General features: G+C 47.1%; 1 protein-coding gene and 1 pseudogene across 1 annotated transcript in view; one reads left to right on the forward strand and one right to left on the reverse strand.

Annotated features, from left to right (window-relative positions):
* The window catches only part of GABBR2 (gamma-aminobutyric acid type B receptor subunit 2), a 336,631-nt gene that overhangs the window by 98,414 nt on the left and 215,308 nt on the right, over positions 1 to 22,909 (reverse strand). The window lies entirely within an intron of this gene.
* On the forward strand, positions 17,196 to 17,585 carry LOC125083888 (60S ribosomal protein L22-like; annotated as a pseudogene).

A 22,909-nucleotide genomic window follows, 5' to 3' on the forward strand; every position in this document is an offset into this window, starting at 1 on the left:
GAATATCAAACAATTGTGTAGGTCCACCCACATGTTCTACAAAGGTGAAAAAAAAAAAAATATATATATATATATATATATTTTTTTTTTTTTGCCTGTGCCTTAGGCTAAAATAAGTCATATTTTGCAGACTATTTAAAATATTTTCTTAAATGAAATGCTTTGAAAAGGCCCAAACCTGGAGAAAAAAGTTTGATGCATTCGTTGAGTTTTGAGTCATGGGTTTGTAGGGAATTAAGAGGAGAGGAAGGATGGGAGGTGTGGCAAGCCCCAAAACCACCCTTCTGCTGGTGTGTAGTAAATGGAGGGGCATCCTTCTGAGGGACTGTGATCAGATGGCCCAAAGGGTTCCAGTGGTCACCAGCCACAGAGTGAGTGGTGGCCTAAGGTAGGGCTAGGTGCAATGGAGGGGAGAGAGATGATGAGAAGATGGCGGGGTAGAGGGGCCAAGAGGGGTGGGACCAACTCCTCTTTCCTTCCAGTCACAATACAAGAGTCAAGCTCATTTAGAATAGCAAAGTATCAGACATGAACGAAATGTCCACGATATAGGGCAACAGCCACATAAACAGATAGACACGTGATGCAATATTATGATACAAGTTTTCAACCAACCAGCACTGAGGGGCAGCTAACAAAGGTTGGGCACATGCAGGGCAGGTACCAGATAAAGGGTGAGCAAAGTAAACATGGTTCTAAATTGCATGGAGTGTGTAGTCTCCATGTTTACTGTTTAATTCAGTATTTAATGGCTGCATTAAACAGTAAATATACCAATAAATATATAATTACAAACTACAATAAGTGACACTACAATCACTTAATACACACACAATAAGTGATCACTACAGTAAGTGACACGAAGGAGAAGAATAGGGAGCTGTGACTGAGAACTACAACACGAACTTAATGTAGACAGACTGTGGGCCAAGGAGGGCCTTTCTGGGGAGGTGGCATTTCCACCGAGATCAGAAGGAGTTAGCTAAGAGTGTGGGAGAGATGGTCCTGGGAAGAGAGATTGTACGTGCAAAGTTCCCAAGTCAAAGAGAGATTGGGAAACCAGAGGAGCTGAAAGAGGTCATCGAGGAGGAGATGAGCATGAGATGTGATCGGCAAGGCGGACATGTGCGAGGTCATGTGGAACCTTACAGGCTGTATCAAGGATGCTGACTCTAACTCTGAATGCAAGGAAAGCGACCGAAGGGTTTTAACCAAGGGGTGACCTGATCTAAGTTCTACACCCTTGATTATTTTATTATAAAAAAAATAAAAGATTGGAAAAAGTGATTTCTGACTGTTCCAGACACTGGTTAGCTGTTCACCAAATCCAGTTCCTTTTCCTCTTGGGCACATGGTTAAACTGCATTTTCTAACCACCTTACAGTTAGGTGTGGCCATGTGGCAGTTCCAGACAAAGAAATGTGGGGAGAAGTGGCATATGATACGCCAGATCTGGCCAAGAAAACCTCCCACAAGACCCTTCACGCTCCTTCACTTCCCCCCATCTGTCAACTAGATTCAAAGCATCTTTCAGTGAACTCTGAGGCCCTAGGATCAGAGGGGACCCGAGATGGAAGAGCCTGGGTCCATGAATCATCACGTGGAAAGAATTTCCACCAACCAGAAATATCCACTTTGGACTCATAAGAGAAACATCAAGTTTTACTGCATTGATCCTCTAAGATTCTGAGACATCTTTGTTACAGCAGCTAGTGTAAGTAAAGTAAAAATTATATTTACAGTACATGCACAATGATGCAAAAATCACTCCCACCAAATAAAAATGTTAATGCTGTTGGTTATTAGGTTGTGTGATTATGGCTTTTTCTTCTTTTGACTTTTGGATATTTTCCAATATCCTATAATGAATATGTATTATTTTCCTAAGAGGAAAACTTGATTAAAAACTTTTTTTGAAAAGATGTTGTACGAAGGCATATTTTTTACAGGCAAAAATAGCAACATCATCACCAACAAAATAATACTCTCTCTTGGAATAGAATAATTTTTACTGACAGCTTCGAGTTTTCGTGAGTAAGAGCCAGAGATCCATGCAAATATAAGTACATCTCCCCTCCACTTAGAAGAAGGGGAAAAGCCACGAGCAAGGGGTCTGAAGACACAGATGGAGGCTGTGTTCTGCCGTTTCCTAGGAAGGGTACCTGGGATGAGTTCTTTCTGGACTCTCTTCTCCGGTTTCCTACTGCAGAAGGCACAGAGATAACACTCTTCGTGTTATTTTTAGCTCTGTTGAAACATTTGTGTACATTATCTGAGATTTTTTTTTCTCGGGAGTTGTTTTTCATGAATCAATTCTCAACAGCAACCCCAAGGCGGTGCACTGTGGGTTATCATTATCTCTGTTTTACAGATGAGGAAACTGGAGGCAGTGCGAGAAGACTTTTGCCTGGGGTCATGAGACCAGTGGTTAGCACCGGGATTCATTCCAGACAAGAAGGACTTCAAGCTTATGCCTCTAACCACATGCTCCCCTGCCTCCTTATGGAAGAACCAGTCACTGATGGGAGAATGAGCTCTTTGCAGGGAATCAGAGTGAGACCTCAGTAGCCTTGGTGGAGGGGAGGGATCTAGTCAGGGATGTGTTGATTAATGTTTAACAATAGGCTCTTGGTGGGGGCAGGGTAGGAAGCCCTGATTTGTATGGGGATTTCTACAGTGTAAATACTCGCACCAAGCAGACTTCCAGCTATCTACCATTTCACACCTGGCTCATCGATTCTGCATCATTTAACAAGTAGCTCTTGGCTCTCTTGGGAGCCAATAGGATTCGGCTCCAGCACACTGGTGGCCAACTCAGTCCCCTTGGGCTTCCAGAGTAAAAAATGTGAGGAGGAAAAGCTTAGTTTTTACCCGCACCAAGGGGTGGGTGAGAATCTCTTCTCAGGAACGGGGAAAGGGACTTCCTATCAGAGCGGGAAGAGCTGGAGAGAAGGGGCTCGTGCGGGTTGCCTATCTATTATCTCAGTTCTCCAAACTGCCTGCTCTACTCTGCTCTGGACCAAGAGAGACGAAGAGGCAAAGGCAGACGAGCTGGTTATCATGAAGACCCAAAGGTGATCACAGGTTGAGGGATCCAGAAAACACTGCAAGATGTTGGTGCTGGGGTCTGTGTCCCCAGGAGCTGAATGATATTGGCTGAGACTGTTTCTATGCAATTAAGCCAGAAGGGGTTCTGGGCTTAGAGTGTGAGGTTCAGGGCTCTAGTTCTAGTCTTGTCACGAACACCTGTGTGCCCCTAGTTATGCTCCTCCCTCTGTCTGGGCCTCAGTTTCCTCATAGAAAGTGAGAAGACAGGGGTGCCTGGGTGGCTCAGTGGGTTAAGCATCTGCCTTTGGCTCAGGTCATGATCTCAGGGTCCTGGAGTCGAGTCCCGCATCGGGCTCTCTGCTCAGTGGGGAGCCTGCTTCCACCTCTCTCTCTTCTCTGCCTATTTGTGATCTCCCTCTGTCAAATAAATAAATAAAATCTTTAAAAAAAAAAAAAAGAAAGTGAGGAGACAGGTATGCTGTGTTTGTTGAGTGGTTACTCTGGGACACAGCATGCCCTTGCTAGACCCTGGAGAAACTCAATGATTAAGCCAAAGTCCTAGTCTTCGAGAAATTCCCAGGCTAAGGAAGGTGACCAGCAAAAAAAAGAAAAAAAAAAGAAAAAAAAAAAAAGGTAGTTACAAGGCAGTGTGATAGTTGGTAAGAGAGGGTGGATACAGAGGTATGAAGATGAAAGGAAGGGCACTCTCTCAAGGAAGGGCTTGGAGGGGACAGGAAGGAGTGAGTGTCAGTTAGGCAGGCAAAGAGGATGAGAGAGGAATGTTCCAGGTGGAGGGAAAAGCATATGCAAAGTCCTGGAGGCAAGAGAGAGCTTGGCTCTGTGAAGGACCAGAAGGAAGGGCAAGGCGGCTGGTGGGGATATGAAAGTGGCAGGGGAGGTTAATGGAAGGAAGGAAGGTAAGAACCGTTATCAGGGAGAGATTTGGACCTCATGTGGTAAACGGGGGCCATAGAAGGGTTATTATAACCCAAGAGGTAACACGTCCAACATCTTCTTTAAAAGGAAGGAAATTCTGTCAATTGTGACAACACGGATGGACCTGGAGGACATTATGCTACATGAAATAAGAAGGACACAGAAAGACAAATACTGCATGGTATCACTTATGTGTAGAATCTACAACAGTCAGACTCCTAGAAGCAGAGAGTAGCATGGTGATTGCTGGGAGCTGGAGGGAGGGAGAAATGGGGAGATGATGGTCAAACGGTACCTACTTGCAGTTACACAGAATGAATAAGTTCTGGGGAAGCTAATGGACAGCATGGGGACTGCAGGTAGTAATAGTATGCTGTAAACTTGCAAAGTGCTAAGAGGGTAAATCTTAAGGGTTCTCACTATAGAGAAAGAAAGCAAGAAAGAGAGAGAATGGAAACTGTAGGAGATGGCTATGATGGCTACGTTAATTAGCTTGATGCTTGTGATCATGTCACAGTATATCAAATCATCAAAGAGTACCCCTTAAATAGATATAAATCATATTTATTAAGCATGCCTCAATAAAGCTGAAGAAAAAAAAAAAGCTGCTCTGGTGCTTGTGGAAAATGGATAGGCACAAGGGGGAGACTGGGTGCAAGGAAGCCAGTTGGAAGCAATTGTGGAATCCAAGTGAGATAGGAGGACATGGCTGGAGAAGAGTCCATAATTCCCAAGATGGGAATGAGGTGGAACCCATAGGGTTTAGAGTTGTCCAGTGTGAAGGCTGTGGAAGGCAGAGAAGGGAAGAATGGCTTTCTGGTTTGTCAGACAGATGGTCCACACCTTACTTGCCCAGTCAGCAGCGGGGACCTGCCCTGATCAGTGAGTGGGGTCTCTGCCCAGCTTCCGGGGTGGCCAGCTGGGCTCTGTCTCCCTAAAGCCATACACCATGAGACCCTCCTCCAGGATTTTTGCCCCTACCCCCAACCCCTCTTCGAGTTTCCTGGTCAATTGCAGATGCCAGCATCCCCATGCTTAGAAATATTTAATTTTGCTTTACTGTAGGTTCTATTTTTGTTAAATAGATTAGTCTCCACCAGGAAAACCAAATTGCTGACCGGCCGACCTGAAAGTCTGAGGCAGGCAATTTGCAATCTGTTGGAATCTTCACTTCAAGCCAGGGTGGGCTGCACGCTGGCCTGAGGATGGGGGGGCTTGGGGGGGCAGGGCTCAAACAAAGCAGCCGGTACCACAGCAGTCCAGGTGCACCTGAGGCCAGAGGGCTTGGCTGCAGGGTGACCAGGGAAAGCGAGAGAAAGGTGCCCAGCAGAGGAATGGTACAGGAAAAATGGGCAGGGCTGTGGAGCTCAGGGACAGGGGGTTCAGGAAGGGCCCTGTGCTGGGAGGCAGGCCACCTGGCCTCCAGCTCGGGGCCCCCTCATCCCTTGGATGGCAGTCTCCTAGTATGTAAGGAGATCAAGTTTGTATTATCTGAAAGCTGGGTCCAGAATTTCTCCTAAGAGGAAATGATCTTGGTGTAGGAAGGAACCTTGATTAGTCTCCTGGGTGGAAGGTAAGAAGAAGGGAGAAGAGGAAGGAGCTATCCTCTGCAGAGAAGGAGGTCCAAGAGGGGTGGGAGGCCTAGTGAGACCACCGCAGGGAAAGTGGTCCCTAAGACAGGGGGCGGGAGGGTGGAGTGGCAGAGCATGAACTAGATCAGAAATAAGGTCCAACTTGAAGTCATTCAAATGACATTCTACGGTACAAACCCCCTCCCCCTAACCCCCAAATATTCCCTGGAACCCCTCACAAGTCCTTATAAAAGGGGATGGCTTTCAGGTCTGTTCGTTTTTGTTTTGTGTGACTGTCATAATGGAGGAGGGGTCTGCATTCCAGGCATGGATCCATGGGGCCCAGAGCTGAGGGAAAAAAAAAAACAAACCTCAGGGATCTGGAATGGTCCCAATTCTGAATGAATCCAGCACAAGCAGGACTGTGAGAGTGCAAGCCCACGGGAATGTGAAGGAATCTTGAGGTTGGTTTTGGTCATCCCTAAACTGAGAGATGGGGCTTCCTGAGAACCTTTCCAAGCTCCCAATGGCTGACATCAGGTTACACATCGAGGCTAGGGTTGGGCAGGAAGCTCTCTCAATCTTGACTGTGTCTTGGTTTCTCCATCTGTACAACAGTCTGGGTGTGAGTTTTCATCTGCCAAAGCATGGATATGTCTAAGTGTGTACACACATGAGGGCATACGTATGAGGCAGGCCAAGGGCAAGGAGTACCGATGTGACAGTCTCCCAGGCTTCTCCCAGGCTTCTCCCAGCCCCAGCGGCCCTCAGCTCTCGGGCCCGATGAGTCACCAGTCTCACCTTGGAAACAGCGGGCTGGGCTGGCAGCAAGGTGTCCCTGGCGTGCCTGATTGAGAACCTGTTCTCCCTCTTGGCTCGGCTCCCCCATTTGAAACCCAGATGGCTCCATATGGGGACTGGGGACTATTCAGTTGGCTTCATGGGCTAAGTCTAAAAACCTTCCATCAATTAAAAAAATCTTCCACTAATTCTCCTGGGAAGGACAGAGACAGGAGTCAGCAGGGGGAAAACCAGAAAGGAAGGGAAGGGCAGTGTTGGCAGTCCCACCTACTGAGGCAGCCTCAGGCTGCGGAGGGTCAGGAGGCTCCTTCTAACAGCAGAAACCAGAACGACGGCTGAGAAATGCAGGGCTTGGACCAGGAACAAACGCAGTGGGTGTCTGAGGCTGTTTTCAGGGCTGGAGTGAGACCCGCTGAAGCTCGGAGAGATAAATCGAAGAACCTTTTTGCTTAAGATGGGTTGTCTCCTCCCTCCCACCTCTGGCCTGGGCTTGAGAGGGTCTTTATTCCCAACCACAGGGGCTCTTCTAAGACCCCTGCCCAACGTATGGGTCCAGCTAGTGAAGTCCCTGTATTGATAGGACTGGCATCTGGTGTATGGCCGTCAAACACTGCGCAGTGGACATTACTTGCTCACCAGCTGGTCCCCCTTTGAATGATCATAGTACCCGGATTTTAATTTAGAGATGATGATGGTCAGGGGCTGTGAGAGCCACTCTCTAGGATGGCCCCAGTGATTCTCACCTACAGATACTGACAACCTGTACAGTCCCACACTGTACAGGGCTGCTGTCTGTAACCAGTAGGTTATTACAGAAATGGCAGAGAGTGACTTCCAAAGCTAGGCCACACAAAGACACTGACGCTCCAGCCTTGCTTTCTTTTGGATCACCGACGCTGGTGGAAGCTGGCCACCATGTGATAAGGACATCCAAGCAGCCCTATGGAGAGAGGTCCACGTGGTGAGGGCCCAAGTCCTTCTGCCAACAGCCGCCATTAATTTGCCAGCCATGTTCGTGAGCCACCTTGGAAACAAGTCTTCTACCCCAAGAGGCCCTAGGATGACTGTAGTCCCATCTTGCCTGCAATTACAAATATTAAAGCCCCTAAGCCAGAACCTTGCAGCTAAGTCACCCCTGAATTCCTGAGCCACAGAAACTACATGAGATAATAAATCTTTACTGTTGCTTGCAGCTACTACACTTTGGGATAATTTGCTATGAAGCAACAGATAACAAATACAGGGGTCACAGGAAGTAAGAGAATTCACCCTGGATGGTTCAAAGGAAGACCCTTAATTAAGGACTACCACAGCGTGGGGGAACAGATCATGAGGGCAGCCAAAAGACAGTGTTGTGTCCACGGACTAGTAACGGCAGGAGCTGTTATATAACTCAGAGCAGAGGAGCTAGGGAAGAAATCGTGTCCTCAGAGCTTCACAGCTGTGGGAGACACAGAGGAGGAGTAGCCTTGGAGGAAGGGCATATTTATTTCAAGAGATACAGCACCAAAGGCAGGCTGAGGGCTGCACCCTGACCTCTCTCTCCTCTTGGCCTCCAATCCCTTGCCTGTACTCCCCACTGGCTAAAGCCAACCAGAAGCTGAGCACAAGGGACCCTGGGTAATGCTGACCGTGGGAACGGCTTCCTAGGGCACAGAGAAGGGAAGAGAATGGAGCTGTTGGAAGAGAGGCAGAGAAAAGAGAAATGCCACCTCTGAGATTCCTCCGGCCTCACTCTACCTTCAAGTTCTATGAAACTTTCTCTATGTGTGAATCACATGCATAGAGAAAGTCAAGAGTCACATGACTTAAACTAAGCCAATCAGTGCGGTCCTCTGGCAATAGTGATTGGTTTAGGCAAGTGCACGTGACCCAAACCAGCCAATCAAAGCTAAGGGGATTGACTTTCAGGAATTCTGTTGGCACTAACCGGGAAAATGAGCTCCCTCTTTTGCTGGGCTCGGTGGAGTGACAGTGGGATCGGGAAGTAACTGTGCAGAGGCTGAGCGTGGAGCTGGCACAGGAGGAAGCAGTCCCAGCGATGGAGAGATGGAGAGGCCTCGTCCTGGACTTCAATGCTATCTTTGGGTAAGGACAGTTTTCTATTACTTGCACCGGAAGAGTCCTAAAGACACATTCCCGTTTAGACAGCCTTGGTGATCCTAATAGTGGCTCTCTGGGGTAGGCTGGCTGGAGAGCATTAATCCCATTTTACAGATGGAGAAAATGAGGTCCAGTTCTCTTTATCACCTGGCAACAAATTCATTTAAACTCATCGTTAAGTCCACTATACCAGCCTAGGTTTTCAGAATGTATTTCATCTTCACATTGTATGATTTTAGATTTTTGACTTCTGTTTCAGTGGCCTCGCTGTATATAAGCCTGTTACTGAAAGCTGCTTCAAACTCCCTTTAGAAGTAAGTGGCACACCATTATTAATTTTCATCAAACAAGCAAAGAAGTCATGGTGGTTAGGAAGATTTTCTAAAGTCACACATCTTTCAGGGGCATAGTCTCAGACTGGAAGGCAGGACTGAAGCAGGTCCCCTGGCCCTTTCTCATCCCAAATGGGAAATATCCTTTTTTCAGTACTTTTCTTCCCCCCGCCCCCACACTCTGCCTTCTTCCTGCTTCTGCATTGAGCCGATCCTCCCGGGAGGACAGTGGGAAGGCTGGTAGTGGCAGATGTATGCTCAAGGCTACCCTGATAAGGTAGGGCAATCACTCCATGGTCCCCAGCAAGTTTAGAAAAAAAGCAGGGGCACCCTTTGGTCTGGTAAGGGAGGTAAGAAAGAAAGCATCTTCTCCTGACTACTGAGTTAGCCAAAGACCTTGCAGGGCTTGCCGGGACCCGTGAAATCTGGCCTGATTTCTCTGATGGTGTCTCCCCTCACTGACACCATCCCAGTTACACTGGCTGCTTGCACTTCCCACACACTCCAGCTTCTTTGCCTGCGTGGTTATTTTTGATGAGATATCAGACCCACCCTGGGTGCTAGGTATTTTTGAATATTCCTTTAAATATGTTTAAGCTTTGTCTGAGGCATGATTAAGTTACTTGAAATGAGTTTGACCCCTTCGAGCTTTGCTTCTAGGCTTTCTTGGGTGGGCCCAGAGCCACCTTTAGTTTAGGGTTGACTACTAGGACAACAGCCTCCTGAGTATCTCCCTTTCTGAAATTTTTCACCCTAGCTGATGTGAACACAAATGATTCCTGGCCTTGCATGAGCTCTGAGGATCCCTCTGCATGTTGCTTTCTGCTGGTGCTTTCCCTGGTCTCAGGTGGTTTCCTCACTACGTCAGCACATGCTGACGAGTCCGCAGCTGAAGACCTGAGGCGGCCCCTTGGAGCTGTCTCCTGCCCTGTCTCTCTTCCCTCCACTATTCTGCCTGCAAATTCTAGCCTCCTTGGTCTCTCTTAATTCAAAATTTCAACTGTCTCAATTCACGTTGTCAACTTGGTGGACTGCAGGGCTGTGTCTGGGCAATCCGAAGGCTCATGTTCTTTGTGTCCCTTCCCTTACGGGTCATTCTCTTCTGCTGTCTGTAGTCCAGGGTTGGAAAACTGTTGTTTCCCATGATTTGACTGGTTTTTTAGTTGCTTAAGGCAAGAGTGTAAAGCCAGTCCCTGTTACTCCTCCATCTTGGCCGGAAGTAGAAGCTTCCCCTAACCCCAAGTGCTGGAGACACTGTGGAGACCTCGTGAAACCGAGGCTTTCACACTGGCTGTCCCCCGGCCTGGATCACTTCTCCCCTAGTCATAACACGGACCTTCTCACCCCTTCTTCAAGTCTTTTCTCATGCACCACCTTCCCAGTGAGGCCTCCTCTGGCTGTGCTGTTTAAAACTTCTCCCTGCTCCCTCTCCACTGGCGCCATTTCCAATTCTCCTTCCCTTCCTGCACATTTCTTTCTTTTTTTCTTCTTCAATAGCACTGCTGCCTTCTCACATACTATATAATTTACTTACTTAATATGCCCATCATTGAATCTCTCTTTACACTGGGTTGTAAACCCTTTGAAGGAAAGGACTTCTGTTTGTTTGGTTCATGCTGTATTCCTGGCTTCCAGTATGGTGCTTGGCCCACAGTAAGTTCTCAAAACTTACTTGTTGAATAAAGGCATGGTTGAGAAGATGATAGTAAAAACAACAACAACAACAACAACAACAAAAACCCACAACAGCCCATAAGCACAGCTGTGAAGGTTGAAAATGTGAGTTGTGTGGGAGAGTAGCTAATATCCCTTCTGTGCGAACAGCAGCCTGAGAGGAAATAGCCTGTACACAGTGATGGCTGGTGGTGAGCTCCCAAGATGGCAGGCTCTATCTTGTAGGCAGTACGGAGCCATGGAAGGCTATTAATAAGGGACAACGTGGCCAGAGATTATTTAGGAATAATAATCTGGTGAGTGTAGATGTGAGACCCAGAAGAGATGAGGGGCAGAGGAGAGAGAGGAGAGAGGAGACACTCGGGAGTTCACAGAGTCAGCAGAGCTCAGCAGGTGAAGAGAGGAGTGGAGATGATACCTGTATAGATTTTTCTGTGGCAACATGGCTGGTGTGGCAGTGCAAACTGAGGTTCCAAAGGATTCCACCGAGAGTGGTCGGGGAGTAGACAAGAGTGTAAAATGAACATGGGCATTAGAGGTGGTTTGATGTCGGGCCCGAAATCTGGACTCTGCCCTTCCCTGGGCACAGCTGTCACTTCCAACCTCGTGAGCCGGGGGACAGTTGTCACTTCCCACCTTGTGAACCTGGGCACAGTTGTCACTTCCCATTGCATGAGCCTGGGAACAGTCGTCACTTCCCACGTTGTGAACCTGGACACAGCTGTCAGTTTGCACCTCGTGAACCTGAACACAGTCGTCACTTCCTACCTCGTGAGCCTAGACACAGTCTTTACCTCCCCTGTTGTGAACCTGGACACAGTTGTCACTTCCCAGCTTGTGAACCTGGGCACAGTTGTCACTTCCTACCTTGTGAACCTAGGCACAGTTGTCACTTCCCAGCTTGTGAACCTGGGCACAGTTGTCACTTCCTACCTTGTGAACCTGGGCACAGTTGTCACTTCCCATCGCATGAGCCTGGGAACAGTCGTCACTTCCCACGTTGTGAACCTGGGCACAGCTGTCACTTCCCAACTCGTGAGCCTGGACACAGTCATCACTTCCCACCTTGTGAGCCTGAGCACAGTTGTTACTTCCCACCTTGTGAGCCTGGACACAGTCATCACTTCCCATGTTGTGAACTTGGACACAGTTGTCACTTCCCAGCTTGTGAACCTGGGCACAGTTGTCACTTCCCATCGCATGAGCCTGGGAACAGTCGTCACTTCCCACGTTATGAACCTGGACACACCTGTCACTTCCCACTCGTGAGCCTGGGCACAGTTGTCACTTCTCACCTTGTGAGCCTGGACATAGTCATCACTTCCCATGTTGTGAACTTGGACACAGTTGTCACTTCCCAGCTTGTGAACCGGGACCCAGTTGTCACTTCCTACCTCATGAGCCTCGGCGCAGTTGTCACCTCCCAGCCCGTGAGCCTGGGCATGCTGCACAGCCTCCTGAACTGGGTTCCTCTCCATAAAATGGTACTAAGCACGTTTGCTCCACAGGCAGGGCTTGCGCCCGGGAAACTCTGTACTTTGGGTACTTAGTAAATATTGGTTCCCATCTTGAAAAACTTTCTCTTTCGTTACTTCAGAGTCACAAGAGGCGTCCTCCGACGGTGAGCCCCTGCTCTGACCGTGCGAGCCAACATCCTCATCATCCTCCAGGTGAACCGAGGCACGGAGCTCAGCCCCAGCTGAGGCCCACGACTGTCCCTTGGGGGAGCCATGTGATAAATCCCACTTCTTGTGACGGTTACTACTCCTCACCCAAGCTGGGCTGAGGAGAATGCGCCCCAGGAGAAGACACCAAGCTGCGCATCTCCACAGCCCTTGCTGGGGGGAAATGGGACATGTTTCCCTTACGTGGGAGTTTAGAACCTCAGAATACTCTGTTCACAAGAGCCTTTAATTCCTAAGACAGCTGTCCAGTGCCTAAGGTCATTAAACTCAGATTACTGAGGCAGCTCCCTATAAGCCAGTTGAAAGAATTACTCGATTTGAGGATGAACAGGGAATTTTTCTGGTACATTTCAGAAAGTACTCTGGAGCCTGTACACATCCAGGGACCCTGGCCAGATTGCTGAAGGGGAATTGACAGTGGTTCTCTGGATTAACTACCACTACGTAGGGCCTACTAAAGACGCTGTGTGCCTGAGGGAGAATCTGGGTCACTGTTTCATCACATACTGTGGGCTTGTAAAAACACCCATGCCCATGTATTACGTATGTAGATCATACATGGAGAAGCATATACAAAATTCTTCTTTCTTCATGTTATCACACTAAGGGTCTACTAGAGCCACAGTCTAGAGCTGACCTGTCACAAGTTGTTCACTGTATGTACCCTAAGTTCTCAGACCTCAAGAATTTTTCCGGCTGGCCTATAGCCTCTGGTAGGCAATACCCTTTGTGTTTTTCTCCTGCATACTCAGATGAAATGACATAACATGCCCTCCGTTAACTGGACCCCAACTAGTGGGGACCCAACCCGCTACAGTTTGGCATTGAGGACAAAGGAGTTCCTCCAGGCTCAGAAAATTGAGGCTCACAGGAGAGCAAGACGTGTTCGAGGCCTCTGAGGTTTACTTCCATTTTTTCTCCCTTCCCTGCTCCGTTCACTTCTAAGTGAGAATCAGGGTCCATCTAAGATAGAAGGGGACAGAAAGGAGAAGAGTATTAATAATGGCTGAGAGCCTACAGGTGCCAGGAACCGTGCCAGATAGGCATGTGTCCCTTAGTCCTCATGACAACCCTGTGAGCCAAGTCTTCATATATCGTATTGTTCAGATGGGAAAAGTGAGTCCAAGAGCTTATTAGTCAAAGTCCTTTGGCTAGTAAGGGCCAAGACTGGAATAAAGTCAGGTCTTTTAAAGTTAATATGTTTTTTAAGTCTTTCTTTAAAAAAAAAAAAAAACACAAAACAAAAACAAAACGAGACCTAAAGTAATATATATCCACTGTAGAAAATTTGGAAAGGAAAAATAAGCCAAGAGAAAGAATTCTACCCAGAGACACCAAAGCTGACACTTTGGAGTACATTCTTCTGGTCTTTATGTATTTAAACATATGCTATCAAAAGTGAGGATTTGCCATAAAAATCTTTGCAATCTGCCCCCTTTTCACTAAACAATATATTACAAACAATTTTCTGTGTCATTAGATAGTTCTCTGTAACAACTATTTCTAATGGCTGTAAAAACTGATGTCCTAGTCCTCTTAGAGGGCAGGGTCCGAATGCTTATTTCTATAAAACATTCTCCTCCCTGCTCCCACTATCTCTGATTTCCCAAACCTTTTCTGTCTTTTGAGGTCCAGCCCAACTGACTTGACTGGAAGTCTGTACCACTGGGCCAGGAGCAACTTCCAAGGTGAAACCATGGTGATCAATAGACACGAACCATACATGTCATTTTAAATAACCCAGCAACCATATTTAAAAAGTAAAAAAGAAATGCACAGAATTAATGTCAATGATAAACTTTTTAACCCAATGTATCCACAAAATATCATTTCAATGGTAATCAATATAAAAATTATTAATGAGATACTTTACATTTTGGGGGGTACTAGGTCTTTGAAATTGGTGTGTTTTACTTCTGCACCTGCCACATCTTCAATGCTCTTGAATGAGGCTAGGGGTGACCCAACTGAGCAGTGCAGGTGTAGAATAAATATGCCTTACTCTCTCCCGTAATCCCATGAACACAGGGCCTGCTATGAGTGAGTTGATCACTGAAGGAATGAATGCCGCTCCTCCTAATGGTTCCATGCTATTTCCAGCAGGGAGTGATTCTCTCTACTGTGACCCTCTAGAACCTTGGAATATTCCTCTTGGTGTCTCTCCAAAGTATAAGGGCTCCTGGGTGGCTCAGTCGGTTGAGCGTTCCGCTCTTGGTGTTGGCTCAGGTCATGATCTCGGGGTCATAAGGTCGAGCCCTGCATAGGACTCCATGCTCTGTATGGAGTCTGCTCAGGATTCTCTCTCTTGCCTTCTCCCTCTGCCCCTCCCCCAGCTGGTGCCTGTGCATGCTCTCTCTCTCTCTCTCTTTCTCTCACGAAATAGATAAATAAAATCTTTAAAAACAAAAACCACACAGTCATCAAAAGAAATTAAATCTTGCCATTTGCAACGACGTGGATGGAACTAGAGGGTATTATGCTGGGCGAAATAAGTCAATCAGAGAAAGACAATTATATGATCTCTCTGATATGAAGAATTTGAGAGGTAACGTGTGGGGTTTGGGGGGTAGGGAAGGAAAAAATCAAACAAGATGGGGGAGACAAATCATAAGAGACTCTTACACTCACAAAACAAACTGAGGGTTGCTGGGGGGAGGGGGGAGGGAGAGGGTGGCTGGGTTATGGACACTGGGGAGGGTATGTACTATGGTGAGTGCTGTGAAGTGTGTAAACCTGGAGATTCACAGACCTGTACCCCTGGGGCTAATAATACATTATATGTTAATAAAAAATAAAAATAAATAAATAAAATTTTTTAAAAAACCCAACACCAAAGTATATCCAGTCTCCTCTAACACGCAGCTATGTAATTACAGGGGTCCCTACTGTGATTCAAAGCCAGGATTCAGAGCCCACCCCTGTCGGATGCTGATAGGGGCCACAGTCACCAGACTGTGAGATGTTTAACGTACTGGTACTTGGGTGTGTTATGTAGGGAATGGGAGCTGAGAGGACCATGTGGTCACTGTCTCCAAGTCTGCCCACAGGGATTGAACCCTGTAGGAAGCTAGGGGGCTTTGTTCACAGGGAAACTTGTGGGGCTTAGGACACCGCCGCTGAGCTCTGGGCCTAGTTGGTGGTGTGCTGGGAAATGCTCACCCACAAGCTCTCTGATGGAGAGGTGAAGAAGTCCTGATGTGTAGCATTCAAGGATTACTGTGGTGTAAATACTCCGGTCACGGCCAATTTCACACTACTAATGTGACATCACAGAACAGGAAGCCGAGAAGACATGAGCATAGGTGGCTCTAACCAGCCGAGACAAGTCAGCTCCCACATAGCATGGAGCCCCGCTGAGCAAGGGGCAGAGCGGCCTTCTTCCCCAGTGAAGACTGAGGCCATGACGGCCCGTGGGGGCCCCGAGGAACAAAGATCTGGCAATAATGTGGTGAGAGGCCTCCACAAGTGGCTTGCAGGCACTGGATGTCGCCAAGGAGCTGTGGCACTGGACCAAGCAAGGAACAATTTGTGAAGACACTGAGATGCCCCCAGGGACACAGGGGGAAGACTGGAGGAATGGTGGGCAGTGCTGGGACTTGAGGTCACGCTGTTCAGCCGGTAGGAGCAACTCACCAGGGAGGTTTCCCTGGCAGTGGTGTAACCTCATTTGTAGACAGACCAAAGTGGGTTCTGGCCGCTTACATTATGTCTGCTTCCCCATGAACTGTGAGCACCTAAAGGCTCAGATCTGATGTGTCCTGCCCACTTGCATTCTTGATTTTTACCAAGCACACCTTTGGGGTCCTGATCTCTGCATGCATGGAATATTTTTCTGCAGGATCGGGAAGGGTAACTGCAGCATCCAGTCTCCTGGGACCATCATGAAACCATCATGAAAAATTTCAGATTATCCAGATGTTACACTGGCGGAATACTGTAGAGTCTACAGATGCATTTCTATCATTTACTGTCATAATATTTACAGTGGACGTAACTTAAGAGCCATTCAAAATGAGAGTCATTCAAAATGAGAAGTAACTGCATTGGAAGGAGATCCTTGATCACCCCCTCCTTTCTATAATGATTGGCATTTTTTCCTCCTGAAATATGCCTTGACTCCACCTGCTTCTCTCCCTCCCTGCTCACTATAGGTTTGTACCAGTGTTCTGCAGGTGCTCGTGCTTCTTTCTAATCTGTTCTCTCCACTGCAGCCAGGGGAACCTTCTTGAAAACAGCAATCAGTTCACTCCCTTGCCGGACACCTTTCCACCAGTCCCACTGGTCCCACTGGTTGCACCCATAGGTGCACCGTGATCTGGCTTCCACCCAATCCCTCTGGCCCACTCCCCAGGCTCATCCTGTCTCACTCTGTTCCAGCCACATTGGATTTCTTTTGCTTTCTCAAAGGTGCCACACCTCCTCTCACCCCAGGGCCTTTGCATTTGCTCTTGCCTTTTCCAGAAATGCCCTTCTGACCCTCTTTGCCTAGTTAGCTCTGATTCATTCTTCACTCTGAACTCAAAGGCATCTCAGGGAAGTCTTGTCTTTTTTCTTTTTTTCTTCTTTTCTTTTCTTTTTCCAGAGAAGTCTTTCTGATCCCCAGCCTTGGTCAGGCCTCTATTTCCAAGTTCTTAAGACACCCTGTGGCTTTCCTCAGAGCACTTCCCACAATCTATATTCAAATAGTTTATTCAGATGAGTAGCTGCTTACGATCTGTCTTCCCCTGGGCCCAAGGACCACATTGGCCTTGCTCAGCACTGTGTCTGTATCACCCCTTCCCCATGCTCTCACACTGTCAGTGGTAGGAAATATTTACAGAAGGAATGAACGAGCAAAGGGAAACACCCACTTCCTGGTGGTGATGCCAGGTTTTTACGCCATGGTGCCATCACTGATATTAAAAATCCCACGGCCCAGAAGGGGTTATACAGTTAAATTGGACATACAGTTAAATTTTTCACTATATATCTGATTTCTCCTCTTGTTTAAGCAAAAAAATTAAAATAATAATAATAATAATAACAAAGTGATACAAGCCGCCACCATGACGCTCATGAAAAACGTTGGAGTGAAGGGGGGCAAAAAACAGAAGCGCATTCTGAAGTTGACCTCTGACCCCTCCTCCCCCTCCCCCAACCCCAGTAGAAGATGGAATCATGGCTGCGGCCCAATTTGAGCCATTTCTTCAAAAAGAGAATTCAAGTGAATGGCAAACCTGGGAATCTTGGTGGAGGGGTTCTAGGCATTGAAAGGAGTGACAGCAAGATTACTGTAACTTCTGAGGTGACTTTTTCCAAAAAGGATTTGAAATATCTCACCAAAAACATCTGAAGAAGAAGAATCTGTGTGATTGGTTATGTGGAGTGGCGAATAGCAAAGAGAACTTTGTTATTGCCAGATTAACTAGGATGAGGAGGAGGAGGACGAAGATTAAAATTCATTTATCTGGGGACACCTGGGTGGCTCAGTTGGTTAAGCATCTGCCTCTGGCTCAGGTCTTGATTTTGGGGTCCTGGGGTCGAGCCTCACGTGAGGCTCCCTGCTCAGTGGGGAGCCTGCTTCTCCGTCTTGCTCTGCCTTTCCCCACTGCTGGTGCTCTTGTTCTCTCTCTCTCTCAAATAAATAAAAATCTTTTAAAAAATTCATTTATCAGGAATATTTAGTATGTTCTAGAATAAAACTGGGGAACCAAAATAAATAAATCAATAAGGTTATGTAAGTGAGTTATGGCTTGCTTTCTTCCTCTCCTGGGGACCCCTCAATCCCACACTGCATTTCAGACTTTGTAACACACCTTCCTTAATTCATCTCCAGAGCAACCCGGCAAGGGGCTCTTGGTCACTGGTCTCATTCTGCAGCAGAGAATGCAAAGATTAGAGACTTCCCCAAGGTCACCACTACTAAGACGGAGAGGACAGCAAGCTAACCTAGGTCTGCAGACTCCATGTTCAGTGCTCTTTCTGCCACACCGGGCTGCCTCTCCCAGGAAGGTAAATGAGCCACCCAAATGAGACAGTGTCACTTCAGTTTTGCCTGGCATGTTTCACCAATGCTTTCAGAATCATTTTTTGCAACCGGAACATTTCTTAAAGGAAGAAAACTAGTTCATCACAATAATCAAGTCTGTCATAGAGGATGCGTGATGATGTTTGAAAATATAATCCTATGAACATCAGAACTGACAACTCTGAAACATCTCTAGGCTAAATCTGCTAATAACAGTCTTTAGCATTCAGGCTGGCTCTCCCATCAGTTGGTGTGATACATTTCACAGCAGAAATGCCCTAACAAGGAACTTCCTCAAAGAGGAACCAGGGAGAGGACAGATTTTAATGAGGCCCGATTCCTGAATAGGTGAAGTGTGAGTGGAGAATAATAGCATGAAATGAAACATGTATTTCCATGAATCAGACAACAAGATGGGGTCTCCCATCAGAAAATGCAGCAAACACTTTCTAGATGTCAGGACTTGTACGGAAGAGAAGTCAAAACACCAGGGCCGTTGCCTCTGTAGATCCTCCCTGAGAAAATGTACTTTGATTAGAATGAAGCCAACACATATGAATTGCAATTACCTCTTCTGGGCCTGCTGATCACCCACTCTTTCCTTCTTACCCACCCATCTACCCACCAACTCACCTGCTCATTCATCTTTGTGTGACCACTGACCTGCCCACTCTACCCACCTGCCATCTCTCTATCCATCCATCCATCCATCCACCCATCCACATACCTATCCATCCATCCACCCACATACTCACCCATTCATCCATCCACCTATCCTTGTATATACCTATCTATCATCCATTCCTGTATCCATCCATCTACCCACACACCCATCCATCCCTTCACCCATCCACGCAACTTTCCAACTGTCTACTTGCCTGCCCACCCCTCCACTCACCCATCCAACCAGCTAACTAGTCTTTCCTGTCTGTCTACTATGTATAAAGCCCTGAGAAAATGTCGAGGAAGTGGGGGACAGGCGGTGATAAAAATCTCTGACATATTTGCTCACTGCCCATGAGATCATGACCATGGAGACTCCAGTAGAGGTCAGACTGTGAGCTGGCAACTGAGAACTCCCTCAAGGAGGGGGCAGGAGAAGGCTCCATGTAAAGCTAACCAAGTACTAGGAGTCAAGATGATGGCACAACCAGGACGAGGGCAGGGATTTCCCCAGGGTTGCCTGGGCCCCAGGGCCAAGTTCCAATAGCCGTCATAGGCAGACCCAAAGCAGCCGGGCTCTTGTCTGTTTAATGGACACCCATCCCCTTGGCCAAACACCACTGTTTTTGTTTTGTTTTTATTTATTTATTTATTTATTTATTTTTAACGAAGAACACACAGAATGTGGTGAAAGGGCATGAAACAAAAAGGCTATTAATCCTCCTCCAAAAATCTCAAGTGTAAAAGTACAGTATTATTTGTTGCTTTGGTGACTAGACGGGCCGTCCAAGATGACCACTGTTCTGCTGTTGGTTTCTCTCTCTCTCCTACTCTTTTGTGATTCATTTTTTCACCTTTGAAGAAGACGACCAAAGTGCCTTCCCAGGTAAAGCCAAAGCAGTAAGAAACCCCCATGATACGTGTATCACCTTAGTGACTTTGGCAGCCTCTGTGTACCATCTGTGTTTTTCTTTACCAAATACCTGCCTCTTGCAGAACCCAAAAAAGAAATGCCGTCTTGCTACCTCAAGTGCTAGTTATATTTTTATTGTACACATTAAAATCAAACACAGCTATTAAAATAAAGACTGTAGGTCTGGGTCCTAGCTCAGATTGTGCCCCCTCCCACCTCTGGGGCGCTGTGCTTGGACCTGCCATCATGGCTGCACTCCTCCCTCCGCCCCTGCCTGCGGTGGGACTGACCTGGGGGGGCTGACCTGAGGCCCAGGCTAGCTTCCCTGTTAAGGGCTTTGCTTCATCTTTGTTCCTGCAGAAATCTGTTTGCTTATTTTTTAATAAACGAGGAGGGTTAATAGAGAAGTCTTTGAAGGAGCAAGTTTTTTTTTTTTTGAAAGGGAGAGAGAGAGCGGGAGAGCAAGTGGGGGAGCGGCAGAGAGAGAAAATCTCAAGCAGGTTCCACACTCAGCATGAAGCCTGAAGCCCAAAGCCCAAGATCATGACCTGCGCCGAAATAAAAAACCTGATGCTTAACGACTGGGCCACCCAGAGGCCCCTCTCCAAGGAATAAATTTGAAAGAAAAAAAAAAGTAATATTAAATGTAATCTTAATGTTAATACAAATGTTAACTGACAGGCCACAATATTGGGCTTCTCTGTAAAATCTCTTCTGGAAAACAAGTTGGAAAACCAGTGGAATAGATTGATAAATGGCTCTGTTCGCCAAGTCTATGAACACCCATAAATCACATAGGTAGCTCTGTGTGTGTGTGTGTGTGTGTGTGTGTAGTCCGCATGAATGCATTTGCTTGTGAGCATAGGACTGTGAGAATGGGAATTCCCAAAGATGGTAAGCACTGCTGGAATGCAGCCGGAGCGGTGACATGGGGACCCGTCAACCCCCTGTACCTCCCATAAATATATCACAGGTATTTGCTGATCTAGAGGACTGTGTGCAGCTAGTATCTGGACACACCCTTCCTTATTATTCTTGTGCTAATTTAGCTCGCCCCCTCCCAGTCCCCCACCCTACATGCATAAACCTCTTTAATCCCCAAGACCCCCTGCAGTAGGCCCTGTTGTAATCCAGAGGGTATCCTGGGGGACCTCTGATCAACTCTCTGCTTCATGGCAGAAGCAACACCCTCCAGCTCCTGGGAATACTGGCAATGGAGGATCCCAGCTAGGACTTCTACTGGGAATTACCCTCAACCGTGGGGAACCTCATTGCCCATGGAGGTACTCCTCCCATGGCCAGTCATTGGCAGATGGGAAGATACAAAGGCCCAGGCTCCACGCCTCGCTGTGGACACCTGGAGGGCCATCCCAGCTCCAGTGCACTCCCAGCATCCACTGTAGCTTCATTGCAACCATATTTTGGATCAGCTTCTTGCTCTGCCCCAAGCTGCCACCCTCATTCCCTTACACTGCATTTCCTGAGTTCACCCTCCCCTATACCTGCCACACCCAGCGTTCTGGCTCAGAGCCTATTTACAAGGAGCCCAATCTAAGGCATTATCCCCATTTTACAGACAGGAAAACTGAGGTGCAAAGATACTGAGCTCTTGCCCAGGTTTATCTGACTAGCAAGTGGAGCCAAGATGTGAACCAAGGAAGTCTACCTCCAGAGTCTGTGATCCTAAGCATTTCCCACTATTGATGGCAAAGGTGGGCATCCCCACTCCCCACTCCACACCCCCTTCCACAGTTTATAGTGCCCTGACCAGACTCCAGGCCTAGCAACTGAGTAATTTGCTAATTACTGTTTATTAATTGAAGATTTATTTATTTGTTTGAGAGAGAGAGAGCATGTGCATGTACGTGAGCAGGGAGACGGGAGAGGGAGAGGGAAACTTAAGCAGGCTCCGTGCCCAGTATGGAGCTCAACATAGGGCTCCATCTCAGGACCCTAAGATCATGATCTGAGCAGAAAACCAAGACTCAGCTGCTCAACTGACTGCACCACCCAGGTGATTTAAATAATTACGATTTAAATAATTCTTGTTTAAACCAGAATTCTAGGAAGCTTGAATTTCATTGAGAAAGAAAGGGGGTGCTGGGGGTTGCAATTCCAGGAGAAGATGGATCTTCCCAGCTCCCTCTGCCCCCTGATATGGGGCTGGCCTCATCACACAAGGTCATATCCACGTGTCTGTGAGTCACCTCTGCACCCGCACACTCGGACGAAGCTGGCATCCATCAGTGTTCAAAGCTGTGTGTCTTGTCAGCTGAGATTTCTGTCAGCTGTCCTCCCCTGATGGCAGAAGACTTCCCTTCCCCTTAGCAAGTGCACAGGCTAACATACCTTGACACACACTCAGGGGGCAGGGGAGGGGGTGGTATTCTGGCCTCATGCAAGGAGAAATGCATGGGATGTGCTATGGGGCTCTCCAGAGTACTTTCACACAGTGTCTTGGTCTATCTTTATCCGAGCATTTTCCCTGATAGCGGGGATGTCACTCCTATTTAACTGTATTTTACTTTAAACTTTAATTGTTCACTTTAAAAATTCTGCTCACTGTGTTCTCACCATCTTAAAATGTATGTTCTTAAATTTCTGTATGAGACTCTTGCTAGGCTAATGACTATTTGGTTAGCAGGAGCTTGCGAATAATTTTCCTCTAAAATTAATTAGCGGACTACTTCTATCTTTATGAATACTTTTAATACAAATAATAAATAAATAAAACCAGCTTTCCCATAATAAATAAAAGTCTTAAAAGAACTGCACTGGAGTTGCCCAGGTGCCTCACTCAGCAAAGCCTCTGATTCTTGCTTTCGGCTCAGGTAGTGACCTCGTGGTCATGAGATAGAGCTTCACGTTGGGCTCCACGCTCTGCATGGAATCTACTTCAGATTCTCTCTCCCACTTGCTCTCTCTCTCATGTCAATAAATAAATAAATAAAATCTTTAAAAAACATGATTGCACCTAATGGGGGGTTAGTGTTTAATGGGTACAGACATTCAGTCTGGGAAGACAAGCAAGCTCTGGAGATGGGGGTGGAGATGGCCGCACAGAAGGTGACTGCTTCGGGCCCCTGAGCTCTGCACTGGAGAGTGGTTAAAATGGTAAGTTGTATGTAGATTTTGGCATAATAAAAAAAGAAAGATGGGGTTAAAATGGCTGAGGA

The sequence above is a fragment of the Lutra lutra genome, chromosome 13 (assembly GCF_902655055.1).
Source record: "Lutra lutra chromosome 13, mLutLut1.2, whole genome shotgun sequence".
NCBI lineage: Eukaryota > Metazoa > Chordata > Mammalia > Carnivora > Mustelidae > Lutra > Lutra lutra.